The 21,014-nt window shown below is 42.8% G+C and overlaps 2 long non-coding RNA genes across 2 annotated transcripts in view; one reads left to right on the top strand and one right to left on the bottom strand.

The window, feature by feature from the left end:
• Positions 1 to 21,014, bottom strand: part of LOC117201075 (uncharacterized) — a 38,368-nt gene that overhangs the window by 13,684 nt on the left and 3,670 nt on the right. The window lies entirely within an intron of this gene.
• LOC125963579 (uncharacterized) overlaps positions 17,064 to 21,014 on the top strand; it is a 38,674-nt gene continuing 34,723 nt past the window's right edge. Inside the window, exon 1 of the long non-coding RNA XR_007475745.1 lies at positions 17,064 to 17,338. This is a non-coding gene — a long non-coding RNA (uncharacterized LOC125963579). The remainder of the gene's footprint in view (positions 17,339 to 21,014) is intronic.

Here is a 21,014-nt window from a genome sequence, read left to right as displayed (position 1 = left end):
TTATCACTGCTCTGCAATATTTATCATCTCCATTTTGTAAGTTAGAAAAGTTAGAAAAGACTCATAAAATTAAGGGATCTGCTGAAGATCACCCAACTAATTTGCAGGAAAGCTGGAACTCAACTTCAGGGCTTTCCCATTTCTTCAACTGCCTCCCTATTGTTGATTTCTGAAAATAAATAAAATGTAGTTCTGGCTATCGTAACATTTGAGGGCTATCCGCCAACTTCCCATTTGACAGATGAGAAAACTAAACCACTTAAAGTGGAGGCTTTTGCCCCGGATCACATAGTTATGAAAAGAGTTCAGATGCTCGATCCCCATCTTCTGATCACCCAGTTCAGAGTTTGTTCTTTGTCTTGCTTCCTCTTGTATTTTGTTGGCAGCTAGATAAGTCACACATGTTAATTTGGAACTTGGAATAAATACCTTTAATAAGACAGCCCCCTAAAGTATGGGAGCCTAACAGGTTCCCATTAAAATTTTTTAAATTCATTAAATAGATTTAAAAGGGCATCTCTGACCTTTTACATTTGGTGGCTTTAAAAGCTTGGAGCTTTCAGCTTCTCACACCTTGATATTATTATAATCAATATACTTGCCACATTAGGAAGCATAGAAATATCTGCTTTGAGTAGTGTCCAGATGGTTCTTATAGATGGCTGTAAGCTTCACATAATGGCAAAACTGAAGGAGTAGTTTTATGTTAGACTTTAGTAAAAGGGAGAAAATGATGGAAAAGAAAATTGGATTTAAAACATGTTTTCTAAAGTTACCAGTTACTGGAGGCGGCATGAGGGCTAGCTCCAAGATAAAAGGTAAAAGTGAGTGTGCCTTGCAGGGTGTGAACAGATATTTATTCACCCATGTTCATAGCAGCATTATTCACAATAGCCAAAAGATGAAAACAACCCAAGTGTCCACCAACAGACAAATGGACAAGCAAAATATGGTATATCCATACAGTGGAATGATATTCAGCCTTTAAAAGGAAGGAAATTTTGACACGTTGCAACATGGATGAACCTTGAAGACATCATGCTAAGTGAAATAAGTCAATCACAAAAGGACAAACAGTGTAAGATTCCTCTTATATGAGGCTCTTAATAGTGAAATTCGTAGAAAGTAGAATGGTGGTTGCTAGGGGCTGGGGGAGAGGAGAATAGGAAGTTAGTGTTTAATAGGTTTAGAGTTTCAAAAACATGAGTGTGCCTTGTTTTTTGGTTTCCGCCCTCATTTCCTATGGGCAGTAGAATTATATATCCTTGGGACAGCCCAGGGACCCTAGATTCAAGCTCCAGGTTTTTTCATCCTATCTCAAAATTCCCACTGAAAACAGCACTGCAAGGAGACAATAAGGCAAATCCAGAACGTGGGACATTTTATCAGACAGATGGCCTGGCCTCTTCAAAAGTCAGTGGCCCTATAAAAGAAAGATGGGATTCTAGATTTAAAGAAACATAACCAAACACAATGCATGCATGTATGATTGGTTCCTAGTTGGAAAAAACACTCTAAAAGACATACTGGGAACAACAGAAAAAGTGTGAATGTTGGCTCAGCATTAGAAAATATTTAAAAATCTTTGTCAATTGTTTTAGATTTAGTAATGGTAATGAGGAGACTGTCATTTGGAGTAGCTACATGCTGAAGTAGCAATATTTAGGAGTGAAGTGTCATGATGCCTGCAACTTACAAATGACTGAGGGGAAAAATACACATGCACATGATAGCAAAATAACCACACAAAATCATGAATAGCCCGAAAAATGGCAAAGTCAAAGATAAAACAATTACTGGATCTAAATGGTGAGTATAAAGGTGTTCACTGTATTACTTTTTCAACATTTTTGTATACTTAATAATTTTATTATAAAATGTTTAAAAATCGAGTATTTGTGGATTAATAACTATTAAATCACTAATTGATGGCTTCTCTAGCTAAAACCACCGTCACCACCAGTTACTGAGTGTTGGGTTTACCAGGCACTTTGCTAAACCTTTACTCATACTATTTCATTTAATTCCCAAACACTCTATAAAGAGGGTACTTTCATTAGTCTTACTTTTATAGATGAGCAAACTGAGATGCAGAAATTCAGTAACTTCTTCAAGATTCTCAGCTAGTGAGTACAGCATCAAGATCCACACAATCTGGCTGCAGACTGGGTTACCTCTTCAGAACTCCTGGAAGCACTGGAGACAGCTTAAGGCTCTGAGGCAAGCCTGTGACAGAGATGTGTTGGAACCGGAAAGCCTTGCAAAGCCGCTCAAACCATGGCTATTAAGGGGGTATTTTACCTCCTAGGTGTAGTGTCTATTTAACCTGCAGAATCCCAGGTAAGAGCCTTTGTTACCTGGATTGTGGTGGCAAATCCAGGTATTTTGCCCTTCCCAGGGAGGCTCCAAGAGGGTTTAACAGCTATTATTTCATCTGTAGCCCTAGGCAGGCGGGAAGCAAGTGTAAATAATTGTTTCTAGTTGCAGCTCCACAGGCTTGCCTGAGGCCCCTGGTTCTGTGATCCACCTGGCTTTAAACAGACAACAATAACTACAACAGTTACCATTCATATAACACTTGCAATGTGCCAGGCACTCTTCTAAGTGCTTTAAATATACTAACAAATCCCCAGAACACCCCCATGGAGTAGGTATGTTATTATCCCCACTTTAGGGAGGGGAAAACTGAGGCACAGAACATAAGTGCCAAGGTTGCACTGATTCCAACAAGAGGCTGCTTGTAGCTTCTGTTAATACCGATGGGACCCAGGAGCTGCCTAGTGGTTCTTGGCAGTCCTGGGGAGACCTTGTCCCAGTGCTTGCCCCTGACCCTGTGAGTTTAATGAAGTCACCGCCAATCCCCACCGTAGTGGCACTAAATGAGGCCTCTGCCCTCAGTGCCTTGCCAGACACTATGTGAACCTATGTTCTGATTCCCTCCTCATTCTGAACTTGGCCTTGTCATTCTTTGTTTCTTATAAAACAGCAATAACTCCCAGGTGATTTGATATCCAAACTAATCACCCCACCTTGCTACCTCCCTAGGATGCAGTGACCCAGCCCTAATAATCCACAGGAAATGTGCAAGCTTATCTTCAACAGAAAGAGGAGAGGCCTTCCTGGTCAGCGTCACTTGATACGGCCAACCACAAAGCCAGCCACTTGACCTGAATGTAAAGTGGGGCAAAGCTAGACCTCCCCAAGACACACATTCCCCACCCATATTCTCCCACCTGCCACTGTCTGGCTGTGTCAAATGAACACCTATTAGTAAGGTGCCTGCAATACTTTTTTTTTTTTTAATAAATTTATTTATTTATTTTTGGCCACGTTGGGTCTTCGTCGCTGCGCGCAGGCTTTCTCTAGTTGTGGTGAGCGGGGGCTACTCTTTGTTGCGGTGCGCGGGCTTCTCACTGTGGCAGCTTCTCTTGTTGTGGAGCGTGGGCTCTAGAGCGCAGGCTCAGTAGTCATGGAGCACGGGCTTAGTTGCTCCGCGGCATGTGGGATATTCCCGGACCAGGGCTCGAACCCGTGTCCCCTGCATTGGCAGGCGGATTCTTAACCACTGCACCACCAGGGAACTCCGGTGCTTGTAATACTTTGTTAACTTTGCCAAGGGGACATCTTAGGATCCCTTGGAGACAGCAATATCCCACATGAAGCACTGACTCTCTGGTGACAGAATTTCAGCTGTGATAATCAAACGAGGCTTATTTTCCTTTCTTCTATAGGGAAAAAAGAAAGAAAAACAAATGAACAATTTCTGTTCCTCTTCACTGGCTCTACAAATCAGCCAAGGCTTTATGTTCAGTGGTCTCGGCTCCCGATTTTTTCTTGGGGGATGATGGCAGTAAGCTAATGAGCTAATTAACGGCTTCTCTACAATTCAAGGGTCAGGCCCAAGAAAGAATTAAGCTGGAGGTGCCCCAGAGGATGGAGTGGGGATGGGTGGAGAGAAGCTGGAGCTTCCTAAATGAAGGAGAGAGTTGACTTCTATAAGCCTGGGGGGACATTAACGGGGAGGCATCCTCAAATGGTGGAGATCCTGCCTCCTCTGTGCAGGGCTCTGGAGGTTGTAGGGCTCTGGGCGAGCAGCTGGTGCCTAGCAGTTAAGCCTCCAAAATGTCTCTGTAGGAGGGTCTCAGTGGCAGCAATCTGGGGAGAAGAGGAGGATGCTCTCAGCTGTTTATATGGCTATATACATGAAAATGAGCAATTATATTACTTATCTATAGCAAAGAATGGGGAAACTGACCCAGATTATGGGCGGAAGATCTAAAGTTTCCTTAAAGCTCCTTCTACCCTCCCTCTACCCCAAACTTGGCACAAAACTATTGCCTCAGGGACAATCTCTAATTTATGACCTTGAAAACATGGTCAAGGGCCCTCTTACGGCAGAGCCTGCAGTGAAGTAGACACTATGATTAGAAATCTTTTAGTCCAATATCTGCATCTCATAATAAAAGAAGCAATATTAATAATGGTGGCTTTTTTATAGACTATCTCAGACCCTTGTCCCACTTTCCTGTTACCAAGCAGATGCCTGGATTCTAGTACTGCCCAGTGCAAGGGAAGAGGGAATTTCAATAATAATTAAGGGAATAATAATTAAGGGAAGAGGGATCCCACCAGCCAGGCCAAGAATGGACTCAGAGCTTCATTTCAGTTGATTTGGAAAAATAAAGAGCTGTGCATTTCCTTGCTCCTTGATGAAGTGGAGCAAATTCATATCAGCTATTTAGGCATGGGTGGGAGGGCAGTGGTGGAGGAGGGGAGCGGTTAGAGTGATCCTCAAGTCACCAGGCACCTGGAGAAGCTGCCAGGCTCTGCCTCCCTCCATTTGCCTTTAGTTGGCAAAAGACAAATTAACCCAGCACCTCCTGAGCCAGAGTTTGCAATGCAGAGTCTGCAAGAATGTTTGCTCGGGGAGCCACACTGTTCTTTATCTCAGCAGGTGTAATTCCATCACATGATTGTTTTGTATCTGCTTTTCCCTGCTCCAGCCCAAGCTTGCCAACTCAGACAAGCATTGCTGAGAAATAAATAGTCCTTCTCTGTGTCAGCCCAGAAAGTATTGGGGGTCCCTTTACATAGAATATAATGAGCATTTCCTAACTTCTGGGGTTAGAGAAGGCCTCTCTCTCTGCCCTGAGGCCTACAGTTGAATTTCCTCTTTGCAGGCAACTCACTGGCTTCTTGGGGGAAGCTAGGCTGACCCTGCAGCTTCCCCTTCCCTGTCCCAAGCTTCACAGGTCATTAGCAGTCCAGTCAAAGACAGAAGACTTCAAGGAGAGGCAAAAAGCCCAGCTCAGGGCCTCCATAGGGACACAGCCACAAGAGCTGTGCTGCCTTGGAAACTTCCAGAACAACCTTGCTGTCTCTAGCCCCAAGGGTTATTTCCCTTGTGCTTAACATTACCTTGGGCAGATAACTTTCACCACCTGGGAACCGCTGACAAGGAAACCAAACTCCCCAGCCCAAGTACCAAAGGTTCAGCCACTCACCCCAGGAGCAGGGGAAGGTAAGACTTGTCCACGGAGGGTGCCTGCCCATTGATACCTAAAAGGCTTGTGGGGTCCTGTGAAGCCAGGTCAGGGTCTGACCTTCCTCTTTCAAGCCACAGACGTTCCCTCTGCATGTCTGTTTAGGACTGAGCTGGCTTGGGAGACTGGGATTCTGAGCAGCTCTGACAGGGACCAAGAGAACCTAGGTACCCGGTTGGGGTCCTGGGACTCCTCAGGAGGGGGCTCAGACCCTTGTGGTGACCTAATGTTTCCCCTGCCCCAAGTTCTCTGAGTGTTTTTAGTTTTATAGGCTCTTACATGAACATTATCATGGGAAAATAAGTTTTAGAACTCACCCCTTCCCTTGTCTATGTGCATACATACTTTTTGTGTAGAGTTGTTTTCTCAACATAGATAACTGTTACCACTTTCCTACCAACGTAACTGCTACAGCCCAGCCTTTCATTTTGTAGCTCCATGATTCTAAAAGTTGTGTGTGCATCATTTGGAGTGCTTGTTTAAAGCTCAGATTTCTGGGCCCCTTCCAGGGTGAGACTTGATTCTATACGTCTGGGAGCGGGGCACAGGATTCTGCTCCCCTCCCCAGATACAAGACCATAACACTTAAGGATAATACATTTCTTATAAACATACTACAGGGTAATATACACAAGACGGTAGAAAGGAAATCTTACTGTTTTCTTCAGTGCTTGTTAAGATACACAATAGCCACTCCTGTCACTTAGACACCTCTGATGGATGTTGGATTTTCTCCATTTGTCCCTCAGGATCCATTCTCTCCCCTTCTCCACCTGCTCTTTGCCCCCCAACACTGAGCCACGGGGACTGCATCCATGGGCTCCCTTTGCTCTCTAGCCTCTGGAAGAGTTGGCCAATGAGGGTGGCATATTTATTGCCCTGGTTCCTTCCTGCCAGGCGGCCCTCTCCATCTGCTTTCTTTCTAGGTTCCCTTAACTGGATCAGGGCTCCCTTGCCCTTTCAGGTCTAGTGGTGGTAATGGCTCCTGCACCTACTGGTCTAAGAGTTGTGTAGCATCCCTTGTTCTTTATCTCAGCCCAACACGTCTCTTGCAAATAGTGCCTTTATTACAATATTCTCTAATGACTCAATATAAGGCTTTTTTTTGGGGGGGAAAGAGGGGTCAGGACACTGACCGATGTAACCTTTAGAACATTTTGCTTTTATTAATATTTCTAAGTTCATAGGGGGAAATTTTTAACTTGATTTTGCCCTTTCCCAAGTTTCTGCAAGTGAGATTTGATTTTCCCTTAGAAAAAAATTTCCCTAGTAAAGCTAAAGTAGCTTTTAAAAAATTTTTAAATATAGAAAATAATTGTTGGTCTATTGTGAGAAATGAAATCCTTACTATATTTGCTTTCAAGAGATTATTTTGGATAAACAAGAAAAATATTCTTATAAATTCTGCATATTGAACAAGCACTGCCAGGTGGCTCTGATGCATGCCGGTTTAAGAAGCGCTGGGTAAGTGGACTCTTTAAGCTCCTCACAAGGCAGCCCTCTTAAGACATCAGCCCACTTAAGACATCCAGAGTGGCAGGATGTCCCTCCACTAGGGCCCTTATCAATGAATTTGAACAAAAACAAGTTTATGTAAAAAGCCAGCCTGGGACTACGCTGGTGGCGCAGTGGTTAAGAACCCGCCTGCCAATGCAGGGGACATGGGTTTGAGGTCTGGTCTGGGAAGATCCCACATGCCGTGGAGCATCCAAGCCAGTGCGCCACAACTCTAGGGCCCACGTGCTGCAACCACCAAACCTGCGTGCTGCAACTACCGAAGCCCGTGAGCCTAGAGCCCGTGCTCCACAACAAGAGAAGCCACTGCAATGGGAAGCCTGCGCACCGCAACGAAGAGACGCCCCCACTCTCCGCAACTAGAGAAAGCCCACGCGCAGCAACGAAGACCCAACGCAGCCAAAAATAAATAGATAAAGTACGAGTAGTATTTTTTTTATTAAAAATAAATAAATAAATAAAGTACGAGTAGTATTTTTTTTTTAATTTAAACTCAAGGCTTTCCCTAGCATATGCATTTCTTCATGTTCCCTATTTTTAAAGTTACCTATTTGTCTCCCAAGTTCACAACAGCTTTTCTGTGAAGCTCTTTATCCTTGCATATCTGAAATGAGAACATTACAAGTTGCACTGCTTCGGCAGATGGAGCTGTGCCCAACAGAAGCCTAAGCCTGGATTCAGTCCTATACCTTCTTTCCCAGCATGAGCACCTGACTCAACTTCAGAAGTAGGAGAAGGTTCTGGAACATCATCTTGCCTTAGTCTACCTTCTTCAACTTCAGTCCTACCCACTTATCCTTTTCCTGGTCTCAATGGATATCCAAATTCAATCCCTTTAAAGATGTTCAATAGGAGATTGATTATAAACATAGTATGCTCATTATTGTTCGATTATAAATATAGTACGCTCATTATTGTTCGATTTAAACATAGTACGCTCATTACTGTTCGATTATAAACATAGTATGCTCATTATTGTTCGATTTAAACATAGTATGCTCATTATGTTTGATTTAAACATAGTATGCTCATTATTGTTTTGAGTTGCTCATTGGAAGCTGTTGCTGAGTACTGCTAACTACTAAGCTTTGTTTCCGTGGTCCACTCCCACCCCCTGGAAGGGTTGTACATGGGTTAGGCTAGGACAAGTTCTGGCACATGGGAACTATAGGAAAATCTGGAACGGAGGCCAAAAGTGACCCAGGAATCAACTCTCCTTTACCTTGGTGTGTGCCCTGCTCTCCTCAACAACTTCACACTGGCCACTTCTTGACAGCCTGCCTTAGACTTGACTTTGATTTTCTGACACTTGTCTGCATCAACTTACACCATCTTTGCTTGAGGCTCCAGTTGCTAGTTGTCAGGCTGCCATGTCTTCTGTTCTCTGAGCTTCCCCTGTGAGCTCTGAGCAGCGAGCTGCTCCCTTGCAGACTCGAGCCTGGCCTGACCCTTTTTCTGATGAAAGGCAGGTCCCACTTGATTGTCAGTTTTATCTGACACAGAACAATGAACAACCAGAGCCACTTACTCCCCAGCAAGCAGGAGTAGTCATCATCAAAAGCTTCGAGGCAGGTGATGACATAATCAGAGCCTTGTTTAGGGAATATATATATATTTAAAACTGGCCATAGTGAAATGCAGACTTGCCCCCTAAGGTCTGCGCAGCCCAGGGAATTAGTACAAGTGGAGGTCCACATGCCACATGTCTAAAAGTTATAAATCACACTAACAAACTATGAAGTAAAATATGTTCCATCCTCCCACACACAACATCCTCCCTTCACAACAATGTGAAAGTCCAGGTTCAAATACAGAGTTCTTGAACTTCTCAGAGTTCCATGCTGGGACAAGGTAGAATGAGGGAAAGTTGGCCCCTGGCCCCTGGCCACCCTCCCTTCTCAACTCGGGCTCCATCCCACATGACAAGGAGCCTTGAGTACATTCAGTGGACACGTCCAAGCTCTGTTCACAGTCCTGCTCCCACCTTACCATACCTCTCTCCAACAGACAACTATCCCTTGGGCACCTTTTAAGCCTGGGAGTAAATACAACAACTGTGTGGTCTGCCCTCAGGAGAATGCACCTGGAGGAAAAGGCTGGCCCAGGCCCAGGAAACAGGCTCTAGAAAGGGAATTGTGGCTTTGAGTGGAAGCATTCACTGGCCCTGTGGATTCTTTCCTCCTAAAAGTTATAGCCAAAGTGGGCCAGAGGGGGTCCCTCTAAAGCATGGGACCCAAGGCAGAGGGCAGACTGGTGAAATAAGACCAACAGCAGGGAAATCACTAGAGAGGTCGTGAAGGCCTCAGGTAAGATGGTTAGTCCAGAAAAGGAGGGAGAAGTTAAAGAGACATTTAGGAACAGAACGTGAGCAGACATGCAAAGAGGCAGAGACCAGTTCCTCAGCAAACTGCCTGGCTTCCTGGGTGCCTACTAGGTCCTGGGTTCAGCCCCCGCTGAGACTCACCCTCACTTTTCCACTGGGCTCTGTAGACACCTTATAATGTAAACCCTCCTTTTGCCTAAACTAGTTACTTGGGGAAAAAAAAGTCTCAACTAAAATACCACCAAAGGAAATCAAAATTTTCCCAGACAGAGGAAGAGTAGAGAAAGAAAAGCGCTAAAGACAGAAGCTTGTGGGAGTTACAAACTGAGGATGCAGAAAAAAGGAAAAAGAGCCAGAGGAAGAGCTGTCAAGGAAGCAGGGGAGAGAGTTAGCTCACTAGGGGAGCGTTTAAGAAAGGGGCTGGTCAGTTGGAAGATGAGGCCTGAGAAAGGCCACTGGATTTGGTGACTTAAAGGTCACTGGTGACCTTTAAGAAAGCACAACTAGAGGGGCTTCCCTGGTGGTGCAGTGGTTGAGAGTCCGCCTGCCGATGCAGGGGACATGGGTTCGTGCCCCAGTCTGGGAAGATCCCACATGCCGCGGAGTGGCTGTGCCCGTGAGCCATGGCCGCTGAGCCTGCGCGTCCGGAGCCTGTGCTCCGCAATGGGAGAGACCACAGCAGTGAGAGCCCCGCATACCAAAAAAAAAAAAAAAAAAAAAAAAAAAAGAAAGCACAACTAGAGACAAACATTGGCAAATGGACAACCGACACTGTGCTGGGGAGATTGTCAGAGCTGCAGCTGTTCACACACGGCTGAAGCCTTTCTCGTTCCTGTATTGGCAGTGGGGATGACTGCCCTTGCCCATGCTTCCCTATGCCGTCCACTGGGCATTCTGGGGAACACTGGCACCCCCAGGGCCAAGGCTGGTTTGAAATGTATCAGAGAATAGAGACTGAGGTGTCAAGATCCTGGATGGGACTTCTTAAGGACAGAATCTCTGGAAAAAAACAAAGAAACCAACAAAGAAGCACCAGGTTTTTGGAGATCCCCGGTCTTCACCTAAAACTCTTAGAATTCCCTCTTTCTCTGTCTCAACAATACAGGGGTAACAACAAATAAGTAAAAATAACTTCTTATTTAAAGAAGCGCAGTCCTGTCTTCCTGTTAATACATCTGATGACAGAAGGACCCAGGATGTGAAGGCTGCAGAGTTTTCCAGGGAGAAAAGGAACAGGCAGGACAGCCTGTGCCCAACTTGTCCACTGTGACTGTTGCTCAGAGACAGTCACAGAAGAGAGAACTTCAGAGTGTGAGGAATGAGCCTCAAGACGTAACAAGCACGCAGATTAGCTTCTCCTTTGAGTCCCCACCCCTGACCCCATCCCACTCCTCCCACCTCAGCCCTCAACCACAATGTCCACCCTGAGTGACCTCCGGGCTGCACGACCCCTCCACACCTCCTGCAAGGGGTAAAGGGAGGACAGAGTCCAACGTCTAGTCCTTCTTCCGAAGTTTATGCAAAAGGAACACTGTCAGCATCTCTCCCCTCCAGAGGCAGCACTGTGCACTGTCAGCACCTCCAGACACCCCCTGACCTCCTGCTCCCCGGAGAAATAAAAAATAACTGCTCATTGGAGAAATGGGAGAGCCCTGAGCTTTTCCCATTGATTTCTCCCCCCCCCCTTTTTTTTTTTTTGTGGTACGCGGGCCTCTCATTGCTGTGGCCTCTCCCGTTGTGGAGCACAGGCTCCGGATGCACAGGCCCAGCAGCCATGGCTGCTGGGCCCAGCCGCTCCGCGGCACGTGGGATCCTCCCGGACCGGGGCACGAACCCGCGTCCCCTGCATCGGCAGGCAGACTCGCAACCACTGCGCCACCAGGGAAGCCCTCTCCCCTTTTTTGATTCAAACATCTGCAGCCCCTGGGTGTTTAGAGCCCCCTCTTAACTTTCTCTGCAGGGCTATTCCTTGAGGTCTTTCCTCCTCAGGAGACAGAACTTTTTCAACCAGGAGCTGAGTTTGCTTTTCTCCACTGAGGAACAGGAAGGAGTTTACTAAACCACACCGTATTTTCACATATCGATCTCCTTAATTGCCTTGTGGGACAGGTATCGTTATCTGCGTGAGAGAGAAATAGATGTTCTGAAGGTCCAGTGACTTGCCTAAGGCTTCTGAGATCCTAAATGCTGGAGCCTAGGACTGAACTTCTGCCTTTGACTCTAAAATCTGTGCCAGGCTGATGAAATCTAAGGCTGGGGGCCTGGCTTGGGGCAGGAGTGTGGTGTGGGAGATAGAATCTCAAAGCCCTGTCTTTCCCTGTTTCTGGGAGCCCAGACTTTAGAAGTACAAGAACACACACTTCAAAGAGAAAGAGGAAAGAAAATATATTACCCTTAGGGCAATGGCTTTAAACTTTTTTTTTTCAAACACATAGACTTTTTTAATATTTTTATACAGCAGGTTCTTATTAGTCATCCATTAAATACACAGCAGTGTATACATGTCAATCCCAATCTCCCAATTCATCACACCACTACCCCCACCCCCACTTTCCCCCCTTTGGTGTCCATATGTTTGTTCTCTACATCTGTGTCTCAATTTCTGTGCTGCAAACTGGTCCATCTGTACCATTTTTCTAGGTTCCACATATACACGTTAATATACGATATTTGTTTCTCTCTTTCTGACTTACTTCACTCTGTATGACAGTCTCTACATCCATCCACGTCTCTACAAATGACTCAATTTCATTCCTTTTTATGGCTGAGTAATATTCCATTGTATATATGTGCCACATCTTCTTTATCCATTCATCTGTCGGTGGGCATTTAGGTTGCTTCCATGACCTGGCTACTGTAAATAGTGCTGCAGTGAACATTGGGGTGCATGTGTCTTTTTGAATTTTGGTTTTCTCAGGGTATATGCCCAGTAGTGGGATTGCTGGGTCATATGGTAATTCAATTTTTACTTTTTTAAGGAACCTCCATACTGTTCTCCATAGTGGCTGTATCAATTTACATTCCCACCAACAGTGCAAGAGGGTTCCCTTTTCTCCACACCCTCTCCAGCATTTGTTGTTTCTAGATTTTCTGATGATGCCCATTCTAACTGGTGTGAGGTGATACCTCATTGTAGTTTTGATTTGCATTTCTCTAATAATTAGTGATGTTGAGCAGCTTTTCATGTGCTTCTTGGCCATCTGTATGTCTTCTTTGGAGAGATATCTATTTAGGTCTTCTGCCCAGTTTTGGATTGGGTTGTTTGTTTTTTTAATATTGAGCTGCATGAGCTGTTTATATATTTTGGAGATTAATCCTTTGTCCGTTGATTCATTTGCAGATATTTTCTCCCATTTTGAGGGTTGTCTTTTCATCTTGTTTATAGTTTCCTTTGCTGTGCAAAAGCTTTTAAGTTTCATTAGGTCTCATTTGTTTATTTTTGTTTTTATTTCCATTACTCTAGGAGGTGGGTCAAAAAATATCTTGCTGTGATTTAGGTCAAAGAGTATTTTTCCTATGTTTTCCTCTAGGGGTTTTATAGAGTCCAGTCTTACATTTAGGTCTTTAATCCATTTTGAGTTTATTTTTGTATATGGTGTTAGGGAGTGTTCTCATTTCATTCTTTTACATGTAGCTGTCCAGTTTTCCCAGCACCACTTATTGAACAGGCTGTCTTTTCTCCATCGTATATCCTTGCCTCCATTGTCGTAGATTAGTTGACCATAGGTGCGTGGGTTTATCTCTGGGCTTTCTATCCTGTACCATTGATCTATATTTCTGTTTTTGTGCCAGTACCATACTGTCTTGATTACTCTAGCTTTGTAGTATAGTCTGAAGTAGGGGAGCCTGATTCTTCCAGCTCCATTTTTTCCCCTCAAGACTGCTTTGGCTATTTGGGGTCTCTTTTGTCTCCATACAAATTTTAAGATTTTTTGTTCTAGTTCTGTAAAAAATTCCATTGGTAATTTGATACGGATTGCATTGAATCTGTAGATTGCTTTGGGTAGCATAATCATTTTCACAATATTGATTCTTCCAATCCAAGAACATGGTATATCTCTCCAGCTATTTGTATCATCTTTAATTTCTTTCATCAGTGTCATAGTTTTCTGCATACAGGTCTTTTGTCTTCCTCGGTAGGTTTATTCCTAGGTATTTTATTCTTTATGTGGCAATGGTAAAAGGGAGTGATTCCTTAATTTCTCTTTCAGATTTTTCATCATTAGTGTATAGGAATGCGAGAGATTTCTCTGCATTAATTTTGTATCCTGCAAATTTACCAAATTCATTGATGAGCTCTAGTAGTTTTCTGGCAGCATCTTTAGGATTCTCTATGTATAGTATCATGTCATCTGCAAACAGTGACAGTTTTACTTCTTTTCTTCCAATTTGTATTCCTTTTGGTTCTTTTTCTTCTGATTGCCAGGGCTAGGACTTCCAAAACTATGTTGAATAATAGTGGCAAGAGTAGACATCCTTGTCTTGTTCCTGATCTTACAGGAAATGCTTTCAGTTTTTCACCATTGAGAATGATGTTTGCTGTGGGTTTGTCATATATGGCCTTTATTATGTTGGGGTAGGTTCCCTCTATGCCCACTTTCTGGAGATTTTTTATCATAAATGGGTGTTGAATTTTGTCAAAAGGTTTTTCTGCATCTATTGAGATGATCATATGGTTTTTATTCTTAGTTTGTTAATATGGTGTATCACGTTGATTGATTTGCGTATATTGAAGAATCCTTGCATCCCTGGGATAAATCTCACTTGATCATGGTGTATGATCCTTTAATGTGTTGTTGGATTCTGTTTGCTAGTGTTTTGTTGAGAATTTTGGCATCTATATTCATCAGTGATATTGGTCTGTAATTTTTTTTTTTTTTTTGCGGTACGCGGGCCTCTCACTGCTGTGGCCTCTCCCGTTGCAGAGCACAGGCTCTGGACGCGCAGGCCCAGAGGCCACGGCTCATGGGCCCAGCCACTCCGTGGCATGTGGGATCCTCCCGGACCAGGGCACGAACCCATGTCCCCCACATCAGCAGGGGGACTCTCAACCACTGCGCCACCAGGGAAGCCCTGTAATTTTCTTTTTTTGTAGTATCTTTGTCTGGTTTTGGTATCAGGGTGATGGCGGACTCAGAGAATGAGTTTGGGAGTGTTCCTTCCCCTGCAATTTTTTGGAAGAGTTTGAGAAGGATGGGTGTTAGCTCTTCTCTAAATGTTTGATAGAATTCACCTGTGAAGCCATCTGGTCCTAGCCTTTTGTTTGTTGGAAGATTTTTAATCACAGTTTCAATTTCATTACTTGTGATTGGTCTGTTCATATTTTCTATTTCTTCCTGGTTCAGTCTTGGAGGGTTATCTCTTTCTAAGAATTTGTCCATTTCTTCCAGGTTGTCCATTTTATTGGCATAGATTTGCTTGTAGTAGTCTCTTAGGATGCTTTGTATTTCTGCAGTGTCTGTCGTAACTTCTTTTTCATTTCTAATTTTATTGACTTGAGTCCTCTCTCTCTTTTTCTTGATGAGTCTGGCTAATGGTTTGTCAATTTTGTTTATCTTCTCAGAGAACCAGCTTTTAGTTTTATTGATATTTGTTATTGTTTTCTTTGTTTCTATTTCATTTATTTCTGCTCTGATCTTTATGATTTCTTCCCATCTACTAACTTTGAGTTTTGTTTGTTCTTCTTTCTGTAGTTCCTTTAGGTGTAACGTTAGATTGTTTACTTGAGATTTTTCTTGTTTCTTGAGGTAGGCTTGTATTGCTATAAACTTCCCTCTTAGAACTGCTTTTGCTGCATCCCATAGGTTTTGGATCGTCGTGTTTTCCTTGTCATTTTTCTCTAGGTATTTTTTGATTTCTTCTTTGAATTCTTCATCTCTTGGTAACATATTCTTTAGCCTCCATGTGTTTGTGTTTTTTACGTTTTTTTCCCTGTAATTGATTTCTAATCTCATAGCGTTGTGGTCAGCTTGATATGATTACAGTGTTCTTAAATTTACTGAGGCTTGATTTGTGACCCAAGATGTGATCTATCCTGGAGAATGTTCCGTGTGCACTTGAGAAGAAAGTGTAATCTGTTGTTTTTGGATGAAATGTCCTATAAATATCAATTAAATCTATCTGGTCTATCGTGTCATTTAAAGCTTGTGTTTCCTTATTAATTTTCTGTCTGGATGATCTGTCCATTGGTGTAAGTGAGGTGTTAAAGTCCCCCACTATTATTGTGTTGCTGTCAATTTCTTCTTTTATAGCTGTTAGCAGTTGCCTTATGTATTGAGGTGCTCCTATGTTGGGTGCATATATATTTATAATTGTTATATCTTCTTCTCGGATTGATTCCCTTGATCATTATGTAGTGTCCTTCCTTGTCTCTTATAACATTCTTTATTTAAAGTCTATTTTATCTGATATGAGTATTGCTACTCTAGATTTCTTTTGATTTCCATTTGCATGGAATATCTTTTTCCATCCCTTCACTTTCAGTCTGAATGTGTCCCTAGGTCTGAAGTGGGTCTCTTGTACACAGCATATATATGAGTCTTGTTTTTGTATCCATTCGGCAAGCCTGTGTCTTTTGGTTGGAGCATTTAATTCATTCACGTTTAAGGTAATTATCGATAGGTATGTTCCTATGACCATTTTCTTAATTGTTTTGGGTTTGGTTTTGTAGGTCCTTTTCTTCTCTTGTGTTTCCCACTTAGAGAAGTTCCTTTAGCATTTGTTGTAGAGCTGGTTTGGTGGTGCTGAATTCTCTTAGCTTTTGCTTGTCCGTAAAGCTTTTGATTTCTCTGTTTAATCTGAATGAGATCCTTGCCGGGTGGAGTAAGCTTGGTTGTAGGTTCTTCCCTTTCATCACTTTAAATATATCATGTCGCTCCCTCTGGCTTGTAGAGTTTCTGCTGAGAAATCAGCTGTTAACTTTTTGGGAGTTCCCTTGTATGTTTTTTGTCATTTTTCCCCTTGCTGCTTTCAATAATTTTTCTTTGTCTTTAATTTTTGTCAATTTGATTACTATGTGTCTCGGTGTGTTTCTCCTTGGGTTTATCCTGCCTGGGACTCTCTGTGCTTCCTGGACTTGGGTGTCTATTTCCTTTCCAATGTTAGGGAAGTTTTTGACTATAAACTCTTCAAATATTTTCTTGGGTCCTTTCTCTCTCTCTTCTCCTTCTGGGACCCCTATAATGCGAATGTTGTTGTTTTTAATGTTGTCCCAGTGGTCTCTTAGGCTGTCTTCATTTCTTTCCATTCTTTTTTCTTTATTCTGTTCCACGGCATGAATTCCACCATTCTGTCTTCCAGGTCACTTATCTGTTCTTCTGTCTCAGTTATTCTGCTATTGATTCCTTCTACTGTCTTTGTTAAACATTTCTTGCATCTTCTCTATCTTTGCCTCCATTCTTTTTCCAAGGACCTGGATCATCTTCACTATCATTATTCTTAATTCTTTTTCTGGAAGATTGCCTATCTCCACTGCATTTAGCTGTTTTTCTGGGGTTTTATCTTGTTCCTTCGTCTGGGACATAGCTCTCTGCCTTTTCGTCTTGTCTATCTTTCTGTGAATGTGGTTTTTGTTACACAGGCTGCAGGACTGTAGTTCTTCTTGCTTCTGCTGTCTGCCCTCTGGTGGATAAGGCTATCTAAGAGGCTTGTGCAAGTTTCCTGATAGGAGGGACTGGTGGTGTGTAGAGCTGGGTGTTACTCTCTGGTGGGCAGAGCTCAGTAAATCTTTAATCTGCTTGTCTGCTGATGGGTGGGACTGGGTTCCCTCCCTGTTGGTTGTTTGCCTTGAGGAGACCCAACACTGGAGGCTACCAGGCGCTTTGGTGGGGCTAATGGCGGACTCTGGGAGCGCCTACGCTAAGGAGTACTTCCCAGAACTTCTGCTGCCAGTGTCCTTGTCCCCACGGTGAGCCACAGCCACCCCCTGCCTCTGCAGAAGACCCTCCAACACTAGCAGGTAGGTCTGGTTCAGTCTCCTATGGGGTCAGTGCTCCTTCCCCTGGGTCCTGATTTGCACAGTACTTTGTATGTGCCCTCCAAGAGTGGAGTCTCTGTTTCCCCCAGCCCTGTTGAAGTACTGCAATCAAATCCCACTAGCCTTCAAAGTCTGATTCTCTAGGAATTCCTCCTACCATTGCCGGACCCCCAGGTTGGGAAGCCTGACATGTGGCTCAAAACCTTCACTCCAGTGGGTGGACTTCTGTGGTATGTGTTCTCCAATTTGTGAGTCACCCACCCAGCAGTTATGGGATTTGATTTTATTGTGATTGTGCCCCTCCTACCATCTCATTGTGGCTTCTCCTTTGTCTTTGGATGTGGGGTATCTGTTTTGGTGAGTTCCAGTGACCTGTCGATGATTATTCAGCAGTTAGTTGTGATTCTGGTGCTCTTGCAAGAGGGAGTGAGCGCACGTCCTTCTACTCCGCCATCTTGAACCAGTCTCTCTGGTTTTAAACTTTTTTGACCATCACCCTTAGTAAAAAACACATTTTCTTATCTTGACCCAGGACATCATATAAACATAAATATAAATATAAACCAAAAGTTTTACCGAGAGGATGCACTCAGATATATTTTATTCTAATCTTTTTTTCATTTTAATAATGGTTTTAACCCACAAAATTGATTTCATTGCCCAGAAAGAGACCTTGACCTGCAGTTTGAAAAATGCTGCCTTAAAGCATAAACTCACATTCAAAGACAAGCCCTCATACTACTCTTGTATAAAGAGCCAACTGGGACAGTGCCCAACACATAATATGTGTTCAGGAAATATTTGTTGAACTTCTGGACTTTTAAGGAACCAATAATGCACAAGTTAAACAATTTGTTCTGTAAACTCTCCAGTTTGCTGTATGTGGAAAAGATAATCCTAATTCCAAATTTCAACAAGGAAATCATTCACAAACACAAAACTCTAAGTTGATTTCTGTTGTAAATCTAGACTTGAAACTCTAAATACTAGCAGACACATCATTCAACAAGCGTGAGTTAAGTGTCTGTTCTGTACTGTGCAATGTCCTAGGGGCCAGAGATACAGAAACAAATCAGACCCAGCCCCTGCCCTCATGGATCTGGGATGTGGTGGGAGACTGGGAGGCGAAGCCAGCTTTAGAATGCAGTGTGAAGAGGGTGGCACAGGCTGCATGGGAATGGAGGAAACAAAGTCAGTTTCCTAGAGGAAACAGTCAGTTTCCTGGGAGCCAAACCCAAGCCTATACTGGAAAGATGAATAGTTGTTAGATGGGAGGGTAAATAAAGGAGTGCTGTATCAGACAAAGAGAATAACATGTGCAGAGTTGTGGCAGCCACAGTCGATTGTCCCCCTACAGCCGATCCACATGTTTCTTGTTGGTCGTGCCCCAATTACTTTTGGAGGGCAGGGGATTGTCCCCTGCTACTCCATATAATTCAGGGAAAAATCCTGACTAACATGAACCAGTTGTGATGGTCCCATTCTCCATGCCAGTTATTGGTTTAGGAATGGGCATAAAACTCAGATCTGGCTAATGAGATTCAAGGGCATATCTTCTGAAAGGGGACTTCAGGAAAAGTTGCCTTGTTCTTAAAAAGAGACTCATGGTAAGAAACATCCCTCATCTTCTACTGGTTGCTGCATTGTCCCTATGGGATGCCTGACTGTAATGCAGCCATGTAGTGACCATGAAGAGGGCAGCAATCAGAAGGATAGAAAGACCAGGGACCTCGGTGACCTTGGTGAGTAGCTGAACTAACCAATCCTAAAGCTACTCTATCCCAGGACATGATGTCATGTAAGATAAAAGATTTCCCTTATTGTTAAAGTCAGTTGAGTCAGGGTTTTATGTTACTTGCAGTCAAAATGAACCTAAACTGATGCAAAAGCTGTGGAGATATAAAAGACATGTTCTGGTTTCTGCAAGGCAGGATTTGAGATGCAAAGGCCAGATCATACTATGCTACAAACTTCAGCTTCAAAATGAAACAAAAGTGACTGTTAAACATATGAAAAACTCAACCTCACTTTTAAAGAGAAATGCACTTTAAAGCTACAATGAGATGTCATTTTTCATCTCCCTATTGACAAAGATCAAAAAGCTTGATAATATCCAATATTGCCAAGGGGAAACCAGCACACCCATTTGTTGCTGATTATAAACAGTATAAATCTATGGAAGGCAATTTGGCCATAACTGTCAAAACTAAAAATGCACTTGACCCAACAACTCTACTTCTAGGCATTCATCCTATAGACACACTTCCATGTGAGCAAAATAACATGCACAATGATACTAGTTACAGCATTGTTTGTAAATGCAAATTGGCTAAAACTAGCCATTTGACCAGCAGTAGGAAACCAATTAATAAATCACATTACATTCATATTGAATTATATGCAGCCATTAAAAAGAAGGAAACAATTGTGTTTGTACTGACATGAAAATACATCAAATAAATATTGATAAGTGAGAAAAGCAATATGCAGGATAGAATAATATAGAATGGTGCATTACTATTTGTGTGTGTGTGTGTTGGATATTTGAAAATGCAAAAACCATGTCTGGAATGATAAACAAGAAACTGATAACATCAGTTGCCCTCAAGAGGGAAGTTAAGTGGGTAGAAGTCAGAGGAGGAAAGAAGACTACTTTCATTATATAGCTTTTTGTACCTTCTGAGTTTTATGCCATGTGTATATTTTAGCTTTTCAAAATGATTCATTAACAAAAGGAGGGGTCAATCTCAATGATAAAAAATACCTTAATTGAAGAATATCATAAGATATTAAACTAGAAAATTTTAAATTATTTTTATAAATGCAAAAGGGTATTTAATTTTCCATATTCATTCATTTTTAAATGTTAATAGAGGAATTCCCTAGTGGTCCAGTGGCTAGGACTGTGCGCTTCCACCACACAGGGCACGGGTTCGATTCCTGGTCAGGGAACTAAGATCCCCCATGCCGCGTGGTACGGCCAAAAAAAAAAAAATTTTAATAGAGATAGAATGAGTCTTCTTCACATAAGAAAGAGTGCCTAATATTGGACATCATATTCAATGGTGATTTTGTAGAAGCTGTTGTCACTTCTTAAAGATCACAACAAGATGTTATCCAAGAAAATGGAAATAAAGTTGATTTCAATATTAAATTGGTAAGATTTCCCCCATCACAAACATGACTGGTTATATACAGAGGTAAATCTAGAGGTTGTAAATTTGTGACTGAAAGGTTGAGAAGAGCCAGCATTCCAGCCCAGGTGCTCCGGGAGTAATTTCAGGGGAGCACAGAAAGAATGCAACAGTAGTGCAGAACACAGAAACTTACACATAAGTTGAAAAAAGACCCAGTACATACAAGGGAATTAGTCAGCCAAGCAAGCACACCAGTTCCCCCTAAACACAGCTAAGGGAAAGGAATCTCTTTACTAAGCAGACTCCCACATACACTTCCAGCCATAGAAGGCTGTGATCTGACTTAGCTGAGAAACACTTGAGATCAGCACCGTCCTTGGTCTGATTTCATGCTTCCTAAGCATTGCCTGATAATCTGGCTGCCCCTGAGGCCAATCTAAGGAGACAAAATATGATCATCAGGCTGACTTGAACAAGCATTCTGATCCACTCAAAAATGTCATTAAGACTTTAGCTGGTAA

This window comes from Orcinus orca, chromosome 2 (assembly GCF_937001465.1).
Source record: "Orcinus orca chromosome 2, mOrcOrc1.1, whole genome shotgun sequence".
Classification (NCBI taxonomy): Eukaryota; Metazoa; Chordata; class Mammalia; order Artiodactyla; family Delphinidae; genus Orcinus; species Orcinus orca.
Note: the sequence above shows the minus strand (reverse complement) of the source record. Positions and strands in the feature narration are given on the sequence as shown.